We start from the raw sequence: 22090 nt of genomic DNA on the forward strand, positions 1-22090 counted from the left end.
GTGTAAGGGGGCCGAAAGGAAAATATATTCGGTACACAATTTAATTCATTTTCCCTCCGGACCAAATCATCATCGCTATAGTGTTTATTTTAGGCAAGTGATAAGAAATACATCTGCGTGTTTTTCATATATATTTTTATGCACAACTTATTTTGTGGGTTTAAGGTACATTCACGGGAGGTTTGCTTTCAAAGGAGGGAGTAGAGGGGAAGGCGGGGCCGCAGACAAGTTACGGCTGCTTCTATCACGCTATTTGCAAAGTGATTTTGTATGACAGATTTGCGGAATATGTTTATTTGAACATCACAAATATTCTTTTGAGAAGTAAAATGTTTGTTCAGGATCTTTAAAAAGTATTTTCTCTCTTTTTCTTTCGTGCTTCAGTGATGAAGTTTAATCTGGGTCCGTTAAACTAGTCATATGATGTGGTTATATGTACTGGTCACTATACACTCAAGAAGTTTCTATCTGAATCGATAATTGATGCCATTTATCCAGGCGGTGATGTTCTTGACGATGTTAAATATGAAACGAAAAAAATTAGAATTAAAACATGTTATATTTTATAGCACAACGAAAAGAAACAATTTTGTACAACCATTCCGTTGTTGAGATATAGTATTTTGAAAATAATTTGATCTTTATAATTACATGTCTCAATTATTTGCGATGTGACATATGGCTATCACATTAAAACTGGCTCTGTTGTTGATTTTTTTTTCTAATTTTTATTAGTCCAATAAGAACCTCTTAAAGATCCAAATCGTACTGAAGTGTTTGATAACACCGTACCTTACCCGGAAAACAAACTGCCTTTGCACAGTTGTAACGTTTGCAATTATTCTAAAATCACATTTACATTTGGACGAACATTTGTAGAAGTAGACTACATTTACGACATGTGAAATGTGCTTCGATCGTTACATACAAAAGTACACAAGTTTTTGAAACTTCTGAATCGCTATAACGAAACGAATCTTTCCATGCCGGTGGAAGAGGGAAGGTGTAATATATAGTTAATTAGCCCCTCATTAATAAACATTTATCCAAAGTTTGTCTAAATTGCGAACAAATAAGTTGCCAACCCACTACCCTAATTATTTCTTGAACATTCCTTGGATGAGACTGTATTAGGTTTTATTGTTAGGTGAAGCACGAGACCGGATCGAATAAACCACTCATCATCGGGAGAGATTTTCTTCAATACTTGTGTTTTAAAAAGGAGACATCTACAATAATTTAACTTCATTCACTCTTCCAGACTGACCGTGGTGGTGCTTGGAAAATATTTTAAGGCCATTGAAGAGCGATTTCTTAATTTTCGTAAATTCTTAATTTTGACGAATCATATGGTAATTCGTACAAAGTTTTTACATACCCCCCCCCCCCACACACACACACGAACACACAAAACACACCTCCCTACGTACAAACTGTGTCATCTCCTTGGTGTTTCATGATCAGGTTGAAGCGGCAGAGGGTTTCCAGATCTAGAAACTGATACTGGCAGTACATAGTGAAGCCATATAGCGTTGCAAAGGGAGAGGAGTGATAGTGTGTGGGGGTGGGTAGGAATGTGGGGGGGGGGGTGAGGAATGGGCATCATATCAATCCTTAAAGGGAGAACATGAGATGAGATGTATAAACAGTATCAATATTAACGATTCAGAATTTGCAAAGCACATCTCAATTATAGAAAATAAACATCGCAAATTTTTACTAACGCCTTTTCCTCTACAAATAAAGAATACAGAATATTGATTTGAACATCATATATTTTTGGGTAAAGACCGATAATAGCATATTTAATCGAAAGAGGCCTAAATACATATAGTGGAGTCGAGAGCCTTATATCCTGCCGATGGGACAGTTACGTCACCGGTCGGTAATTTTTAAAAGTCTTCGGTTTCCCCTTAATGGGCAATATTGCGTATACCTGGAATATTTACTCGGCGAACTATAATTAACGAGTATTTAGCCTTTCGAAGAAAATGATAAACTGTGTTATCCCAAACAATTATGCATGCACCCTACACCTTTCATATTCATTCATATATTAAACTCAACCAATCAAATCATTTCTATCACGTGACGTCAGACAATAACAGACGCTCCTGTTTCGCTCATAATGCGTGCATTGATTTACTATACAATCTGAACCATGCGTTTAACATATACGATATACTGCACCTTATTGTGAATTGATATTGCACAAAATTAACTTGCACGGGCTACATTGTATTCAAGTACTCGCCAATTCATGACAAAATGACAAAGCAAGTATGAAAGTTCTATCGCATCTACCATATTATCTACTATGTTCCATACCAGGCAGGGGGTGGAACCTCCCTAAAGCCATATCGCCAGGGCTGCATTTACCAACTTAACTCGCCAATCTGTGGAATATCGAGGGCCGATCATCACCATGGTAAACTGACTAACCATAGGACATTATACAAAAGCTAAAAGGACTGACGTTTCGATCTTGCCAGGATCTTCTACAGAAGCTAAATTTGTTATCCTCTGCAGATAATCCTGCACGAATCAAAATGTCATGCACATTAAACTTGATATATTTACCTAGATAGCCTTTCTACAGTAGATAAGCAGTTTTTAAACATTTCATCCTCTCTTTGATAAACAAAAAATGAAATATTTGACCTCAGTTTTACTTCCATATTTCAGGAAGCTGAAATATAGCTCATTGTCTTTCCAAATTACTCTTAAATATAAGTAGCGCCCTCTTAACAAGAGTTATGACTCTCTAAATTATTCAAAGACAAATTAAAACAGAATCAAATTATTTAATTAATTAAAACGTTTCCATTGGAGCTAAATTTGGTGATGTGGCTTAGTAAAATGCTTGTGAAAATTGAATTTGTGTGACCATTATTCGCCTTTTTAACAAATGTAATAGTAAAATGTATGACCTTTAATACTAATTTACTCCCTTTTGAGCTTATTTGGAGAGCCAACCCGCAAGTTAGTAACTCCCCAGTTTATTTTCCATGACACTAACCAAAGTTTCTCATTACTGCAAAATACCGTACTGCGTATCACTGTCATACATTTGCAGTAACTTTAAAACAAATAAACAAGTAACCAAATGCAAACAAATGTAAACAAACTCAAAGGTGTGATTTCTTATAAATATCTCCTTTGCAAAAAAAATTGTCCATTTATTTTCTTAATAGTTCCAGCCTGTTAACATTTATTTTCCCCGAGCCTCCCGATGTTGTCACGCTATGTTCACCCGTTGTTATGTATGATACTTCTGTCACTATAGAAACAGGTCATCGTTGTCTTGAGGCCTCAGTGGGGGTCGGTTCTTTGTCATCAGAAAGATTAAATTAGTATGAACAGCTTTTTGATGAAAAAAGAGATGAGGTTAACGTCTTGAAAACTTCTAAAAGAATTTGTTGTACCCGTAATCGTCGGCTCTGTAAATGAAAGTTGAGAGAAAACACTTTGTAAAGTATCGATGACGCTTTTATCTTTAATTGCGGACATTGAATGTCAACTCAATTCTTGAAATGAGAACTTTCAACCAAATTGGAGAACCAGCGTTCTACATGCGTCAATAATCAACCAAAATAACCGGTTTGATATGAAGGTCAAGGAATTAAATTAAGTGAAAGACAAGTTTAGATCTTTTGGGAGCGGTACAAATCGCTATAATAAAAATGTTAACCAGTCATGTATCAATTCTCAGATCATCGCATGATTGAATTACTCACTGAGGTTGCTCTAACCGAAATGAGAGGAAATTCAAAAGCAAAGATGTAGTAGGCTAGTAAAGATGACCGGAAGACTTAGGATGCAAAATTTGATGAAACTGAAATGTCAGAGCGGTTTTGGGTGGTTGTCATTATCATATTTGTATAATGCGAGTACAACAGCATTAGTACGAGTACAACAGCATGAGTAAGAGTTCAACAGCATTAGTAAGAGCAGCAACAACATGATTAAAAGTAGAACAATATGAGCAAGAGTACAAAAGCATGGGTACAAGTTGAATAACATGAGTACGAGTACAATAACATGAGTACGATTACAACAATAAAAGTGCGAGAACAACAGCATGAGTAAGGGTACAAAAGCATGCATGGGTATACAAGTACAACAACATGAGTCAAGGGCGTAGGAACCGGGGGGTTGCAAAAATATGGGGGCGGAAGTATCATTCCGCGCCCCCCCCCCCCGCTTCGCAAGTCAGAAAACCCCTTTTTCATTTCTCAATAACTGATAACAACATTCGTCATTTTAGCAGAAAACATTTTGGCAGAAAATATCCCATTTGGAGCACCAAATTGCATCTAAGGCCAGGTGAAAATGCAAAATTATTTACAAAATGGAGTGGGTGTTGAAGTGTGCTATATTGCTCCAAATTGCATCTGAGGCCACCTGGAAATGCAAAACATTTAAGGGGAGGGGGACACCCCCTCCCCTTACACCCCTCCCCAGGCCGGCCATCAGTCTTCAGCCCCCCCCCCCACTCAAAAGTACCTTCCTACGCCACTGACATGAGGGGTACACGTTGTCAGTCCGACACGTTTTCAGTCCGAAAATAAAATACACGTTTTTAGTCCGAAAAAACGAGTTTTCAGTCCGACACGTTTTCAGTTCGAAAATAAAATCCACGTTCTCAGTCCGAAAAAACGAGTTTTCAGTCCGACACGTTTTCAGTCCGAAAATAAAATACACGTTTTCAGTCCGAAAATAAAATACACGTTTTCAGTCCGAAAAAACGAGTTTTCAGTCCGACACGTTCTCAGTCCGAAAATAAAATCCACGTTCTCATAAATCCACGTTCTCAGTCGGAGCTTAAATATATACTATTCATTATATATATAGGCCTATATATGATTAAATTATCATATATATATATATATATATATATATATATATATATATATATATATATATATATATATATATATATATATATATATATATATATATATATTTATATATTTATATATGTTGTTTTGGATAGAATAAGCTGAGGAAAAGGTGAAGAAAGTGTTTTCCCTCAAGGCAGTATGCTGTTTGCTAATTAATTTTTATACTCATATCCAGGTCTCGCATAAACCCCATGGGAGTCCGTGCACGGAGGGGGGGGGGGGCGGGGGTAGCCATTCCCTACATGCGCATGTATACGTTACGTTCGATTTATATCTGTAAATCTGTAAATGTTTACCTGCATCTCATAAAATTTGATACGCTGTTCTTTTCATGTAGGTAACATTGAAAACGATATAATTAACATAAATGTTCAGTGACGGGATACAATATTGAAAATAAATCTTTATTTGCACATAATAAATTATGTTCGTTACAAGTATATATGAGGACGCGATAACTTATTATTTTAATACCTATTTCTTTCTTTTTCTTTCTGGAATACACACGTCTACGCGGAAATATTATATTCAAAACTGAAATAATTAGTCATATGATACAAACCATTTAGACACTTTCAAAATTAATCATCAAAAAAGATGATTTGTTTCTAAAAGATCTCTCTACATTTTCCTTCAAAATTTGCTTTGTATACCGTATATAGGCCGTACTGAACCTTGCTCATTTTTATTAATAATAGGCATATATGCAAAGCAGTGATAAAGCCATATGACGATAAAAAATATCAATATGGAAACTTTATAAGAAAATTCTAAGAATAGATATATTTACATCAAAGTATATTTACAATGCTTGTGGTGATAATAATAATAATAATAAAAAAATGTGACAGCAGAAAACCTCCCCTTTTATACCGCGTATTATGTTGAGTTTATATATTGCCTGTTGAATCACTTGAATGGCCAATATATGTGAACATTTCTGTCTCAATAGATACATCTTACTGAGAGTACAAAAGCCGCACACATGAGTTTGAAATCGATTATCTCTAAACACCATAAAAGACAATTAAAAGGAACAACAAAGGGATTCTTATCGTCATGTGTTTCTTTAAACTGATCATTGTGTACAAATTATCAATCTTGATAGAAGCAACCACGGCTTCAAAATTCTACATTATTAAAAAAAAAAAAAAAAGTCGCTCGCTTCAAGATAATTACTACCTCATAAAATAATCATAGCCCGAGTTTAATTCATTTTGTGCGATTACTGATTTTTAATTGTTCCTCTTGTAAACATATAAGACGAAATGAACCATAATCCTCGGCTCCTCGGTCGAAGAGTCTTGTCAAGTCAAACTTAACGTTACGTTAATAAATGAATCAATTATTGCTTGCCAGTGTTTAACGACAAAGGCTTTCTTATAGCCTTTTCTGAATTGCACACAAGATGACGGTTGTATTATTGCTTATACGTATTGTAGAAGATGTAGAAAGAAAAGTATCGTATATGAACAAGATTATCGAGTTCGAGGGCGAGGGGGATATAAGAGGGTGAGAAGGGGGTGAGGGGTGTAAGAGGGGAGAAGGGGGTGAGGGGGTGCACGAGGCCGAGAAGGGGTGAGGGAGTGTCCAAAGTTACATCAGTTAAATGCTTGCTTTATAATCATTGCATTTAGAGGTCTTTATGATCACATATAAATATATATATATATATAAATATATATATATATATATACACACACACATATATATATATGTAAATATATATATATATATATATATATATATATATATAGTCCCAAGTCTTTGTTGAGGCCGGTGATGTTAGACATAATACGAAAGATTCAATCGATTTCTTTACTATCAGTTCGGGCTGTCACCGTTTATTGGTGGTATTATGGCATTAAAACTGCATGCTTTCATTCTCGAACTGAAAACGTGTATCTCATTTTCGGACTGAAAACGTGTATTTCATTTTCGGACTGAAAACGTGTATTTCATTTTCGGACTGAAAACGTGTATTTTATTTTCGGACTGAAAACTTGTCGGACTGAAAACTTGTCGGACTGAGGGGTGTACCCCGTTCAGTTTTGGGCATATATTGGAAGAGGGGCATATTCGTCTTCTTCTGGGGGTGAGGGGGTAGGAGTAACTCGTGGCTACTCATCTGATCATTGCTGAAAATGTCATTACCTATTCTCTCGTTCCACGCAGACAAATTTGTATTCGAGAGCAAAATAGTCGCACATGAATCCGATTGGGCAAGAACATCTCCACCTACGCCGATGGCTTCCACCCATACACGGCTCATATTCACCCGCCCTGCACTGTGATGAAATAAAAGGTAACAGAAAAGAAGACATTAATGTCACTGATGGATGAACAAACTGACTGCGGACCCTATGAATAAAAACTGCCATTTTATTGTACTTACATACTTGTATAACTTTACCTGCGTGTAGACAGTATTTAGAGAGTAAAAATCTACTTAAAAGCACAATTTCCGAAGAAACTTTCGGTTATTTATTTCAGCCTCCGTCAGCTGAAGTGTCATAAAACAAGCGAAGAATATATATATATATATATATATATATATATATATATATATATATATATATATATATATATATATATATATATATATATATATATATATATATATATATACATATATAAATAAATGTGTGCGACAATTATAAATATCTACATATATTAGTTTCGTAAATGGGTAATAAAATGAAATATAGGCAAACGTGATGTATAATTACCATACCCGGAGTTCCAAGAAAATACCACGTAATGTTTAAATCCCCAAGTATTAAACACGAGGATTTATAACCGGGATCCTAAAGTCTGACGAAATCTAATATACACAAAAAGCACAAAACAATGATGAAGGGACGGCCAATCTGATTTCTCATTAGTTCTTTTTATATATCTAGTTCATTTTTTGTTGACATTGCCCTTTTCTCCGTTTGACATATTTCGACATATTTACAATACGCAGTGTATCTTCTTATAGGTTTGTAGCTTCTAAATTAAAAGCAGGAACGGCATATACGGGGCCATATATTTCCTCCTGTAGTCACGTGGGGTGATTATTTATTCTGTTCGCCTCCGGATCAAGATTCTATACAGCCACTCAACGTCAGTGACTAACAGAACCTTGAACTGCAATGTGAGCGTCAAGTACGTTGATCTTTTAATACATTCACTGTAAAACAAGTCGTGAAAGTTGAGAAACCCCTCGCCTATTTCTAGAGGCGATAAGAGAGGCAAGTAGTGGCAGAGAAAAATTAAAGGGACCATAAAATAAAGCAAAGAGAAGTATCGCTTTATCTATAGTAAACTGAAGTTCAGTTACAAAACAAAATCCTTTTCCCTAAAATTGTGTCATTTTCTTCGAAAACATCAAAATGTTCTCTGAATCCTTTAAATATTATGTTATAACAATTTTGAATGAGTCGAGTAAATGTTCAAAGTTAATTAAGACAAAGGACGTATGGTAATTACGTTACACCGCATTAGGAAAATTTGATTGTGTTTAACATTTTTTGGTCAGTCATTATAAAGGCTAGCAGACATGTAGAACGGGTATAAAGGCATCGAGTATACAAGTACAACTATTCTGATATGAGTACCCAGATCGAGTACAAGTCTGTAGACGAGATTTACCGAGTACAAGTATGAGTACATTATTCCTGTGAGTATTCAAACAATACAATAAAAAAACAATACACAAACAATACACACAATAAAAACCATACAAACCATATAACTAATACAAACAATAGAACACGGCTGCGAATACAGACGTAACACAAGTCTGCTACATGGTCCCTTTAAATTGCAGTAGTAATCCCACCAGGAGCTTTATTTTTTCCTAAGAAATCAACTAACTAAAGGGTTTTTATTTATTTGTGTGTGTGTATGTGTGTGTGTGTGGGTTATATATATATTCTTGCCAGTTTCCCGTCTATCGGTTAAATTCCTCTTCAGAATCTCTTGAATTTGTCATCCGATAGGAAGTAAAAAGATCCTTGCTGTGAATATATTTCGTGATTGACTTTAATTAAAGGTTAACCTAGACGAACACATGTTAGTAGAAAATGTCACCAGCGAATTCTTTCAGGATATCAGCTCATTAAAACAAGTGGAGGCGGTTTCTTTTTTCACAAAAGAGAAGGAAAAGGTACATATTGATGCAAATTAGGCTTGAGTGTCTTGTAAAAGATGCTAATTGCTATAGGCAAAACCCGACAGTGTCCATATTTCTTGTATGCTATATATACTCATAGGTGTAACGGTATAGTAGTATATGGGTTGAGTGCTTGGATCAAAGCAGAAAGATTTACTAAACCCGATCGCCGTCTATACCTTAATTAATAGCGACGTTTATACGATGCTCATCTTCCCTAAAAATCTTCGTTGGTGACTGAGATATGATAATAATATGATAATTTTGTCAGCGTGGGTTGTCAGTGTGCCACTTAACAGTTGTGGACATATTTACCTTCCTTTTAGTATTATATTCACATATTTTTAAGGAGTTTGTAAACAATGTTTCTTACTAAGAATTGTCGATATTTGATCTTATTGAAGTATCAATGTTGGCAAATAAATGAAACATAAATGAGTAATGAGTACTGAAAGCAAAAAGAAAGAAAAAAAAGAAAGTAAGTAAGAAAGTAACTAAGAAGACGAAAAAGTCGGGTTCAAGTAATAAGGGTTCATCTCATATATTACTAGATTATTGATTGTAACGTTTTGTTTGGTTATGTACACCGTCTGGTGCCGAGTTAAGCTCGAGGGTGTGGTGTCAGTTACATTTGGTCTTCATTTATTAAGTGACTGTATCAGCATACAGTAACCCCATAGGCAAAGAAAAACACACCGAGAGGCCCTTTCACACGTTATATACTCTGAGTGATTGCTATACGTCACTACATGCGCAAGAACGGTCGATGGTGTGTGTGTGTGGAGGGGGGGGGGGGCTGGATATCAGTTTAATTTAACAAGCGAGAGACAGAAGATATGACATACTAGCCAGGCCAATCGAACAAGACAACACAATTTACCCTCCGCAACAAGGAGTTATAAATGACGAAGTAGAAAAAATGGATATCTGAAAATTATGTATAATAAAAAAGGAGAACGGAAGAATGCTAGAAAAGTTTCGAATATCATAAATTTGATATATTTATTATATTCATTTAGCATTTCACAGGTTGGATTATTTTAGCAAATGTAAATATATGTAAATGCGTGCATCAGGGTCAGAAAGGCATTCCGGATTATCCAATCAAGTAAAGAGCCACTGGCGTAGTAGAACAGCCATGTATACTTGTACACAGACTCTAGTAGCCTATAAGTGCGCATATACGAAACAAGGAAGAAGAGCTGTTAGGTTCGACTGTTGGAATCAGTAAATGTAAACTAGAAACTTTTCCATGTTATATTACGTGTAATATAAAATGACACGTGATGTTAGTCTGTCTCCGTCTACACTTCATCCAATATTACTTTATATATCCATGGATAGCTAATGCAACACTATATAGATGAGGTGGCGAATACAAACGTATATTGAATATGAACGCGATGTATGCATATTCAATGTAGCACAGTAGGCCTATATTAACCAAACAAAAGTAACAAATGGTTGAAATGGCGGTAAACTATGAAGATTTTTTGAGGGGTAAATTAATGTGGTGTTCATGTTGTAACATATCATAAACTATATTTTATTGAATGATATCAGATTCAATCTCACTTTTTGATGAAATTTTAAAGAAGTTGAAATATTATTTCTCTTAGCATTTATCCATTAATGTCAAATAAGCACTGAAGGACATATCCATCCGGAGACGAAGCTTTCTACTCATAAAATATTGCACACTCGAAAGTCTGGTCTTGTTATCCTTCCTTCATGTTACAATCATGTCTTTCACACGCTCTAATTTTAACGCCCAGATGTATATTTATGTTTCTGGTATCCATGACAGCAGATGTCTAGCTATTTAATTAAGAAGTATCTCCAAACATTGCCTCGAAACTTGGTTAAGATATTCCATCTAAGTGCTGACGCCTTCGCACCTGTCACGTATATAAGTCATACAATGCGCATGCACTTACGCATGCGTGTTCTATGTCACCGTCATCTCTGGTGGTCTGTTTTTAAATTAACTATGTCGCGGTTCCCTGGCCGTAATTCATTCATTCATGTTCTCTTCTTTCCTCCAATGTGTTAGTAACATCTGTTGCCTTATTACATTTTTGACAACTTTGGTCGTTTATTTCAAGAATTTATTATATATTACGGACGTTTATTAACATTTTTACTTCAGTGCATCATTGCAGTTTACAGAGATATAATGGTGGCACATGATTGAACTCTTACCTTGTATAGAGACAACATATTCCAGACTCTTTTTCAGGAAAAAAAAACCTAGTATCGTCTTAGTAATGTCGTGATATGGTACATTGAATGTAAATTTTTTTCGTTAACTTACTAAGCCCTTCATTCTTCCAAGGAGAGGATCTCAGTAGGTGGTGTGTGACGTCACCTGGCAGATTTTCGACAAAAGCTTTTAAAGGCATTGAAGACTCGGCCCAAACCGCGTGCCACCCTCTGAAATAAGTTAACTTTACGTTGCTTGCAAGTAAAAAATTTTTCTTGTCGCTACAAAATGCAGACAGTAATGACACGTGATGCCTTGTTATCTTTCATCTAGACCTGAGATGTCCATCGCTGCTATGTACACTGTGTTGTGGGTATTGACCGTAGCTGTATGTATTGACTGTACGCTAGTGTCTAATTACCGACGGTAGCAAGCTGTGTGTGTATATTCTGGGATCGATGGTGGTGTGTAACACTTCTGTTACACCTCATTCAAAACAAGGTCAGATTACCGGCATGAGACGTTTCTTAGTGCGCGAGTCTTCACACCCTTTAAATTAAAACGGCTATTTTTTAAATATTATATTTCCTCTGTGCATAAGTGAGTTCAATATGATAAAGACGAAAATCAGCTGAATTGCCATGATGACGTCATTCACTCTGCCGTTGCCAGGTGCATTAACAAAATATCATCAGTTTGAAAAACAATCATATCTTCGCTATGCACAATGCTATAGGGATGGAAGTTTGACCGAAAGACACAAGACATGTTCAGCAATTTTATCAAGCAATCAATTTCTGCTACTGGAATATATCCTTAATACTAGAATTATGTAAATCAAATAAATTTAATTCCCGCATCAGAGCCATCCTCATTGTACTAATACAACAAGCCAAACGAAATAGTCATCCACTTTCGCTCATAACTTGATGAAACAAATTATCGCCTGAAGCTGATGATTCTTATATGCAAATTAAGGCTAGATATCGATTATGTTAAGGTCATCGTTATTGTCTTCAAATATGCTATAGATAGTCAAATAATGGTCACAAATTTGCTAGATTAATAAACAATTTTTACTGCCTTTATTCTTTTTGGACGCACTATCGTATATATACTTTAGCGCTCCTCGTGGTTTGAGTATGATTCGGTATAAGGCTTACTTTGAAAATGTTGAAATGTCAGGTGCATTCATCTGGTTATGAATCATAGTCAATGAAAATGACGCGATAATAACAAAACCGTCCATCTTGTGTTACATTACCAAGACGATAATTTGATAATTCTTTTTTTGGACAATTTTAACATATCAGGTGCATTCAGCTGGTTATAAATTATAACTAAATAAAAAAATAAAAATAATATCACGGAGTAACATGAAAAGGGTCCACCTTGAGAATTAAGAGAACGGTTTGAGAACTATGTGCTGCTTCCGTCTAATTTAATATGAAGTTTAGCTGGTTATGGAATATAGAGCCTACAAGATATCTCAGTACAAGGCCCACGGGTCACACTTAGCCCGAGAAAAGAACTAGGCCTACAATCTTGTCTTAATCGCTTAAATATACGGGCCCAAAAGTCTTAAGATTGAGTACCGTACCCTGCACATTGTTCAACCTAAGTATAGTAGTTAAACTCTTACAATCCAATGTTTTCCTTAATTTATTAAATATTAATTGAGACCCCCTTCTCTATTAATAATAATGCACTCTAAAAAAGTTAAACAAATATTTTATGCAACTCTACGTATACCTATCCAATCAAAATTGAGTAAAGTTTTGCCCCTCAAAACGAGTAAACTTACGAAAGTTAAACTAATGTAATTGCCAAAAAAGTGATACAAATTGTCAGCATTTTACTTGGGAAAAAGTAATAACTCAAGGTGGACATTTTCTGGAGCAAGCTTAATCAATCGCAATAATCCTCTCTTGTGCGGCTATGTTTAATAAGTAACGTTTTTTCAGCTTGAATCAAATCCTAGTAATGAGAACAAATTATTTATAAACTGTGGCGGGGGCATCGACTCTTGGGGAAGAGGGGCCAGTGGCCCCCAATGGTTAAACTTTGGTGCAACAGTATAAGTTTGTCCACAGCAGTTGGGGTGGATGTATAGACAAATCAACTAGTTAAATGAATATTAAAGCACTTGTATTGGATACAAATTTACGAAGCCCTTGTTCAAAAGCCATACACATCGTACCGCTGAAAAAAAATGTGCCCGTGTCAAGTAAAATAATTGTTTACAAATAAATGATTGATCGTTTATTGGAATAAATACAACCGATTTGCATTATGGAAACATAATAAGTACAACCGTGGGGTGGTGGAGAAAGGGGGCGGGTAGCTTACAACCAAGTTCTGTAGGCTTTTGAACAAGTGCAATTTTTGCGTGCATGGAAGGCGTATGCATTGTTTGTAGGTCGTGTCAGGGGGTTGCCAGTTTGCCCATGAGTGATGTCATAATGCCCATAGAAAGTGAAAACGTTTGCATTCTCTTTTGTTTTATTTGTCAAATTAGCGTAGTGAGATTGCCCAGGACTGTCACTGAAAACAATTAAACGTTACATTAGAACCAACAGTGAAAAAAACCTGTATAAAGTTAAAAAAAGTTGAAGGTTTACAGTCTTGTATGAGGCTAAAGCCTCCTCACACGACTTTACAACTTAACCCCTAGTCATTGGTAACTTGTCACACCCACACACCAAAGTGTGCACAATTCAATCAATCTCTCCCGGGGCACCACAGTGCACCACAACCACGTGTCCCCCGGGGGACTTCCCATAGGGTGCAGCCACAAACCGGCGCACGCAACTATATTTACAAGTTACCTCGCAGGTCCCCATTTATACACCTGGGTGAAGAGAGGCAATGGAGATAAAGCGCCTTGCCCAAAGACACAACGTAATGATCTGGCCAGGGCTCGAACCTGTAATCCTTAGATCACAAGTCCACTGTCTTAACCACTTGACCGGGAAGGGAAGGGAAAGTGAATGAAAGTGAATGATTCAGTAAATGAAACAGAATTGTTACAATTCCATGCACAAGTGAGTGAGTGGGTGAGTGTCTCCATGATGTTTTATTTTAAACTTGTTCAAGTCCCAGACTTTGTCGGTATACACTCGTGTTTTACTAATAAAGGTAGATGATCCCCCTTGCAGTTATCTGTTTATAGCAGTTTTACCACATTTGGTTTGCTTCTCTTTTATATAGTAAATAAAAAAGTAATACATTTTGAAAAAATTTCTTCTCTCTGTTCCATCAATACTAACAATCGCAACACGAACGAATGAAATTATACATCAATTTCCAAGGTTTGTAAAAAGTTGAAACAAAAAACCATGACAAAGGTTTCTGCATTTGATTAAAATCGGTTATTCATTAATTTGAATAAAAGTTATAAATCGTTACTTCAATGGTATTAAACCTACGGTATATCTCAAGAGTGTACTATTACGCATGTCGTTAACAATTGGGTGTACAGTTCCAAGCTATCTAGGCCCTTCAAATATTTAATTTGACAGGTAAGGAATCTGTCATTTGCAGGCTAGAGGTATATCACTATCACATTAGTACAGTCTCCTGCATACTTGTTCAGTCCAGTTAGTCAGTAGCTACTTAGTCAGTGCTGACCTTGTTACCTGATGCTATTTGAAATGATCAACATCTTTTCGTTAACCTCTGTCACTAGCTTTGCTTGGGGGAGACGGGGGGGGGGGGGCGTGTTAGAATGTCAATTTTAATGTGAGTTGGTTACTGCACGATTCATAAAGTACCGTAACTAATAAACCTGCACGATTGACATTTAGACACATCGTTATATCATGGTTTTGAATAATGCATACATAGGCTATAGTGGTATTTGCTATTCCAATTCCAAATTCAGCTTAAGACACTACCGGGTTATAGTAAAATCAATCTTTCAAAGGCGCCAAGCATAATAACTCGAACTTTTCATCGGCTGTCCAACGTATACCATTCCCATGTAGTATTCTGGATGACGTAATAAAAAAAACTTATATTTTTTCAGGTGAAGTAATACCATATATATAATATCCAAACGTTGAAAGAGATACACTTAGCTAATTAAAGTCCCGGGGCAGTGAAAACACGCACTACTTTTTTTTTCCCCAAAGTGGTGAAACGATACTCTTTTACAGAATGAATAACAAACACCACATATCAACTTGAAGCCTGTCAAACTCCAGGCTTTAGTAATCTTTCTTCAAAATGAAAATTATTCATAATTCCGAGAGTGCTTCCCTTGAGCAGTTGTTGAAAGAGAAGAAAAAAACACAGACAAAGGAAGAATGAAAATATGGAATCCAAGAGAACCCGAAAACAGTTGGAAATTGATTTTCTTTTGAAAATGTAATAAGTAATTTTAAGAAAACCCAACATAATTGTATGTAAATACTTATATATTACAAACAAAATAATTGATGGAAACATGTATTATTGAGACTAAGTTTGGTTTACTAATTATTTCATATTTTTTCTCAGATAAAGTTTTTTTTTTTTATATATGCCTGGATGCGTAAAGTTTTATTGTTGCCAACAGACAAGAGTAAAGTATCGTGAATATTATTTATCATTATTAAGAAGAACTTGTCTAACTTAATGAAAATTTTATACAGTAAAAATTGAAATGAATATATTAATATAATTAACATATTATATGCATATTCAGAGCAACTTTATCGTAACTAACGATTATCGAATTCAACCCGCTGTATATTTTGTCAATATTTTACGTTTTATTGAAAATACTTAGTACGAATCAGGGAGGCAACCACTATTTGTGTGTATTGTATTTGTTTTGAGTGGTGGGGGGGGGGAGGGGCTAACAGAAGTGGCTTGTAATTCTGTCTACGCGCATGCGCCGGAGTTTTCAGATCAGGTTAAGTGATGCAAACGCAAGTGCAAGTTTACACCCTACGAAAAAAAAGAAGAGATACTTTCTCTATAACTGAAGTAGAATTTTTCGTTTGCAATGGTTGATTTCGGTGCCTATTTGGGGTTTTACACCTGCAGGGACATAGAAGGAATATAAAATAGGGTGTGTATAGGATTGTTTTTAGTTTTCTCTAACATATGATTTTCTGAATTTGTCGGAATCATACTATGAAACAAAACATATCCACAGAATCGGCAATGATACTCAAGTGTAACGAACATGCAGAAAGACATTAAGAAATTTAAAGCCCAGTAAATTTAATTAATGTAACTCTTACATAGTCAACCGGCTATCATTTTCAATCATAACATGAGTTTTCTGTACCCTTGAACCTTCATTAAATGATCAAAATATAGAAGCGAAGAACAATATGTAATGTTCCTTTCTATTTGGGATGGGGAGGGCGAGGGGTGAGATTGTGCCGACGAAAACTGTCGAATTTCTAGTCAGCAGTTTGTGTACAGTCAGAAATGGCCAAAAGAAAAAACAGATAAAATAAAGAGGGTACCATAACTCATACGTTTAAAACAAGCATGCAGAGTTCCCGAAAATCAAAAGTAATTCTACCCCAACCGATGTTCTTTTCGAACAAATAAAGCAAGTCAAACCTTGATGTAATGATGCATACGCGACTTGCGGTGGCATTATTCCTATGTCAAAAACAAAGAATCAACAATGTGATGGCTTATCCAAACCCTATCAAGTTAGACACCAAGTTGATTTGACATCAAGAACACATTCTCGTATATTATATAAGGCCAATTTTTTCTATTTCTTACTTAATACGGTATTTTTTTTCTTCGTATACATTATTATTATCAAAACTAAAGATATAACGATTTGCAATTTGTTGTAATCACATACCGCAATATAGTGAAGAACATTTAACCGCAATCAACTCTCGTATAATTTTTTTTTTCTCCCTAATTGATATAATTAGAAGTACACTAAATAAGTTTTCTTTTTATGATTATTATACGTTATTATTTGTGTATACCAGACTGTAAATACTTAGCGGTTCTTGTAAATTAAAAAGATATACCAAATGCACAGTTTCTATAATATTTCCATTGACTTTTTTTATTATAACTCCCTGTCATTCTTATAATAACTGTACACTAAATTTTGAAGAACAATAGAAGAAATGAATGAGTATAAGACAAAGAGAACGAGATCGCGAGAGCGAAGGAGAGAGAGAAAGGTTAAAAAGTTTAACACTTACGTTTTTCTGCAAGTAGGAAGGCTGTGAGGTTGTAAGTGATACACAAAGACAGCATACGAATAGCGCCAAGATCAACGTTGCTAATTTTTCCATGTTTTAATGATTAGAGATATAGTAATATAAAATAATACAACAAAACTCGAAAGCTAGGACTTCCTCTTCACACTAGACCAGTTAAGGAGATATATGTATAAGTTTATCTGTATATCAACCGTTGAAACTCTCGATTAGAATACCGACTGGTGAAAATCAACCAGCCCTTCGTAAACTGGACGACGGTATCGTCTAATCGATCCACTCCCGTGATTGGTGGCTTGTGATCATGCGCAGTTACGCGCAACTTAAGAGGGATCACCCTCGATAATTCTAAAACAACGAGTTGTGTGGGCAACTCGGTTGCCAGGGTTACTCAGTCAAAATAGCTCCAAATATTCCATCTTTTGATTTATATCGAAGTATATACAGATTTGAAGGGTAGTTTGGGAGTTTGAACTCCCTGAAGTATGACACTGAAAATTAAGCTGAGATATATTAAGGACAGGAATAAATCGCAGTGACATTTTTTTTGTGCATTGAAATTAAGTCCATCATTTTTGTGTATTATTTTTCTTTAGGTTTGCTTGTATAACATCGCTTTAGGCTGCAGGTGCTGTTTAAGATCGCCAAAATGGAATATACCGGTATTACAAACAACAAAACAAATAGTAATAATAGAAAAGAAAAGGGAGAAAAAGAGAAATCAAAATAAGTACATGAAGGTATATGTTAATCTTGACATTTACCTCTAATGATAAATACTGATATTAGAGCCGTGACTGTGTTTGAAACTCAACCCCGAAGGGGAGAGATTTAATATTTAATAGAGAAATGAATTCCTGTCCTTGTTGACATTTCCTGTTAATGAATATTTTGCTTAGAGCGACAAACAAAAGACAGAAAGAAAGAAAACAAAAACAAAATAAGGGAGGTGGTAGAGGAGGAGGAGGAGGAGGAGGAGGAGGAGGAGGAGGAGGAGGAGGAGGAGGAGAAGGAGAAGGAGAAGGAGAAGGAGAAGGAGAAGGAGAAGGAGAAGGAGAAGGAGAAGGAGAAGGAGAAGGAGAAGGAGAAGGAGAAGGAGAAGGAGAAGGAGAAGGAGAAGGAGAAGGAGAAGGAGAAGGAGAAGGAGAAGGAGAAGGAGAAGGAGAAGGAGAAGGAGAAGGAGAAGGAGAAGGAGAAGGAGAAGGAGAAGGAGAAGGAGAAGGAGAAGGAGAAGGAGAAGGAGAAGGAGAAGGAGAAGGAGAAGGAGAAGGAGAAGGAGAAGGAGAAGGAGAAGGAGAAGGAGAAGGAGAAGGAGAAGGAGAAGGAGAAGGAGAAGGAGAAGGAGAAGGAGAAGGAGAAGGAGAAGGAGAAGGAGAAGGAGAAGGAGAAGGAGAAGGAGAAGGAGAAGGAGAAGGAGAAGGAGAAGGAGAAGGAGAAGGAGAAGGAGTAGGAGTAGGAGAAGGAGTAGGAGGAGGTGGAGGAGGAGGAGTAGGTGGAGGAGTAGGTGAAGAGGAGAAGGAGGAGAATGGGGGAGGGGAGGGATAACAGAACCCCCAAAATAATAACAATGTATAACAAGATTATTTGTTGGTCGAATTAAGTTCACTTCTTGGAATAGCAAGTCTCCATTTTATTATAATAAGCTTTAAAGCGGATTTAGTCTACACATCGTTGCTTTGTGTCATGCACACTGACATTGGATTTCATATCGTACCCAAATCACCAAACTCATAGGTTTATGTACCATCCATTGCATGAAATATGGCCTGAGTATCGCTCACGAGGGACTAGACTAGCATCTGTCGAAAGCTACTCTTTTCAAAGACTGTGTATGCATATGTGTGTGTGTGTTAGTGTTGTTATCATATGTATATGCATACAGCCCTTTCATTACCTGCAACCGTCGTTTCATCACATTAAACCGTTCATCGCCTGCAGCCCTTTCATTACCTGCAGCAGTCGTTTCATCACATACAACCGTTCATCGCCTGCAGCCGTCGTTTCATCATATACAACTGTTCATCGCCTGCAGCCTTTTCACCGTCTGCAGCCATGTCATCACCTACAACCCTTTCAGCACCAATTTCTTGTCCTTTCACATTCCATTGTTCTCTCTATTTCTACTCTGCACATTGTTCCATTGTTCTCTCTGTTTCTACTCTTCACATTGTTCCATTGTTCTCTCTATTCTACTCTGCACATTATTCCATTGTTTTCTCTATTTCTACTCTTCACATTGTTCCATTGTTCTCTCTATTCTACTCTGCACATTGTTCCATTGTTCTCTCTATTTCTACTCTTCACATTGTTCCATTGTTCTCTCTATTTCTACTCTGCACATTGTTCCATTGTTCTCTCTATTTCTACTCTTCACATTGTTCCATTGTTCTCTCTATTTCTACTCTTCACATTGTTCCATTGTTCTCTCTATTCTACTCTGCACATTGTTCCATTGTTCTCTCTATTTCTACTCTTCACATTGTTCCATGTTTCCACTTATTGCCCTGTCCCATCTGTGTATGCTAACCTGTTTTATATGCCTTCGGTTTATTTTGCCTAGGATGATAATCCTACCTGCAGGATCATGAAGCCAGGCGCTTTAACTTTATTTATTCGTATACAGATGGATTTTTTGATACACTTATCACAAGCCTATATCAAGTCTTCACGCATCCGTAAATATTGCTTCAAATCTAGACCTCGAAACGTGATAAAGATATTCTGGTTTATCATAAATGCCAGGCTCCTTTCTTATTAACCATGATGGAAATTGGTTCATTAAACTTGCAGTAGTTAGATAAACAAATAAATCGTCTTGTCGTAATGATGTCTCCATAAAATGAAAGAAAGAAGTATGAAAAGGGGAGCTCATTTGAAAGATCATTTGAAATTTAATCCGTACTTGAAATAATTTATGACCTCAACTGATTTCTTTCTTTTCTTCGTTTTATCAACCTAGCAGAGTGTCGAGGGATACGCCAGTAAAAAAAATCTGACGAAAAGGGAGCCTAGTCTGAATACATCTTGTGTAGATGCATGGTATGGTAGTCTAAAAGCGCCATCAACTTTTACACGATCGCCTTAATGTCTTGATGCCGCCTTGAGTCCTAGTTCTTGCCTAAGTCTGGTAGGACTATGGTTATGTGATTTGGTTGTGTGCATTCCCATAGACACAGCTGTTAGTGTGAAAACTGAAAATGTCTTGAAAAGGAGTTCTTGTTTTAATGAATTTCATTAGTCATATAGCAATAGTTGATATGTTAATATCATCCACACTACTTTTTCCTTGTTCATATCTACTCTCGAAGAGAAAGAGAGGGATTGGCGGGGGTCAGGGGAGGGTGGGGGGGGGGGTGTACTAGATGAAGTTGATTGTCGGTGGACATTTCCCGTAGAGAAGCAAAATCGGTCATGCGTTGGTATGTTCAATGTTTAATTGAGCTCTCGCAAGACGTTTCTCGTCAATTTTCCAAGACTTCTTTAATGCGTGGCTCAGTAATACTCTTTACTTTAAATTCTTAAATGTAAAGTAACAAATTACTTTCAATGGTTCTCAGCTCATCTGTGTCTATGACAAGTTTTTTATGCTTTCTTCTTTGCAATGTCAGCTAAACTTAAATGTAAGTCGCCGTGACGGAGGGGTCGGGAGTGGGAGGGGTACTTTGTGTTGTCAGATATTTCTTCATTCTTTTATTGACGAAACCGGCTGGTTTATCGAGTCTATACACAAAAGAAACTAACATATCGTGAGGTATCCCTGATTTGACTGTGGCGTTAATATTTAACCCCCCCCCCCATCCCTGTCCTTATTATAATCATTTTAGAGCGATGGACTGACGCCCGCGGTAGAGAAAATATAACGGTACATTGGAAGTCGTTTTGGGGTCGAGACGTCAAATAAATCCGACAGTATACGTTAAATCTTTATTTTACATCCTCCCTTGCACTTATTTTCTGCCGGAGCTCCCGTCACGGCGAAACTCGCGGTACATTTTGACCCATTTAAAATTCACTGGTTGAATTTAACACCCAAATAGCCCCCGGTCTTGTGGGATTTCGAGTTGAGAAGGAAAGTTAATAACACCTCTTACTGGTGAATTGACTTACCTTGCAGAGGGATTTCAAATGCGAAATAGTAGATCAGCGTCTATGGTTTCCTTCCTTTTGGGATTGCTTTTAGTTGAAATAGTCTCACAATTTTCTCTCGAAATCTTTCAAGAAGCATTGAACTTACACCTATACTTGATAGAGACTAACTTAACGGATACTGCTAATTAAGTTCCCCCCCCCCAACACCCCCTTCCTCCTAGTTTGAAAATGCATTGATGACTTTATAGACACGAAATTATCATTTTGATATTTTGTCTCAAATACAAATTTGCTCAAGAACATATCGTGTTATGAATCGTCACTGAAGAGTTTTATGTTTTTGATAAGAAGTTAACATTTAATTTTTTAAATTTTATTTAAACTTTATTTAAACTTTATTTAATTGAGGGTGACTGGGTTAGCTATACAGCTTATCTCCACCCCCCCCCCCCACCCCGAGGCTCACAGTTACAAAGATTAATAAAAAGAACTTGGTTTAACTGAGTAATTAACATATTATAAAATAACAGATTAAAATTAA

General features: G+C 36.3%; 1 long non-coding RNA gene across 1 annotated transcript; it reads right to left on the minus strand.

Annotated features, from left to right (window-relative positions):
- Positions 1 to 3129: 3129 nt before the first annotated feature.
- Positions 3130 to 17691, minus strand: LOC139977631 (uncharacterized). Its single transcript, XR_011796616.1, has 3 exons — positions 17443 to 17691; positions 7059 to 7192; positions 3130 to 3440 (listed from the first exon to the last, which is right to left on the minus strand). It is a non-coding gene; the product is annotated as an uncharacterized lncRNA (long non-coding RNA).
- Between the last annotated feature and the right edge of the window lie 4399 nt (positions 17692 to 22090).

This window comes from Apostichopus japonicus, chromosome 12 (assembly GCF_037975245.1).
Source record: "Apostichopus japonicus isolate 1M-3 chromosome 12, ASM3797524v1, whole genome shotgun sequence".
In the NCBI taxonomy this organism is placed as follows: Eukaryota; Metazoa; Echinodermata; class Holothuroidea; order Aspidochirotida; family Stichopodidae; genus Apostichopus; species Apostichopus japonicus.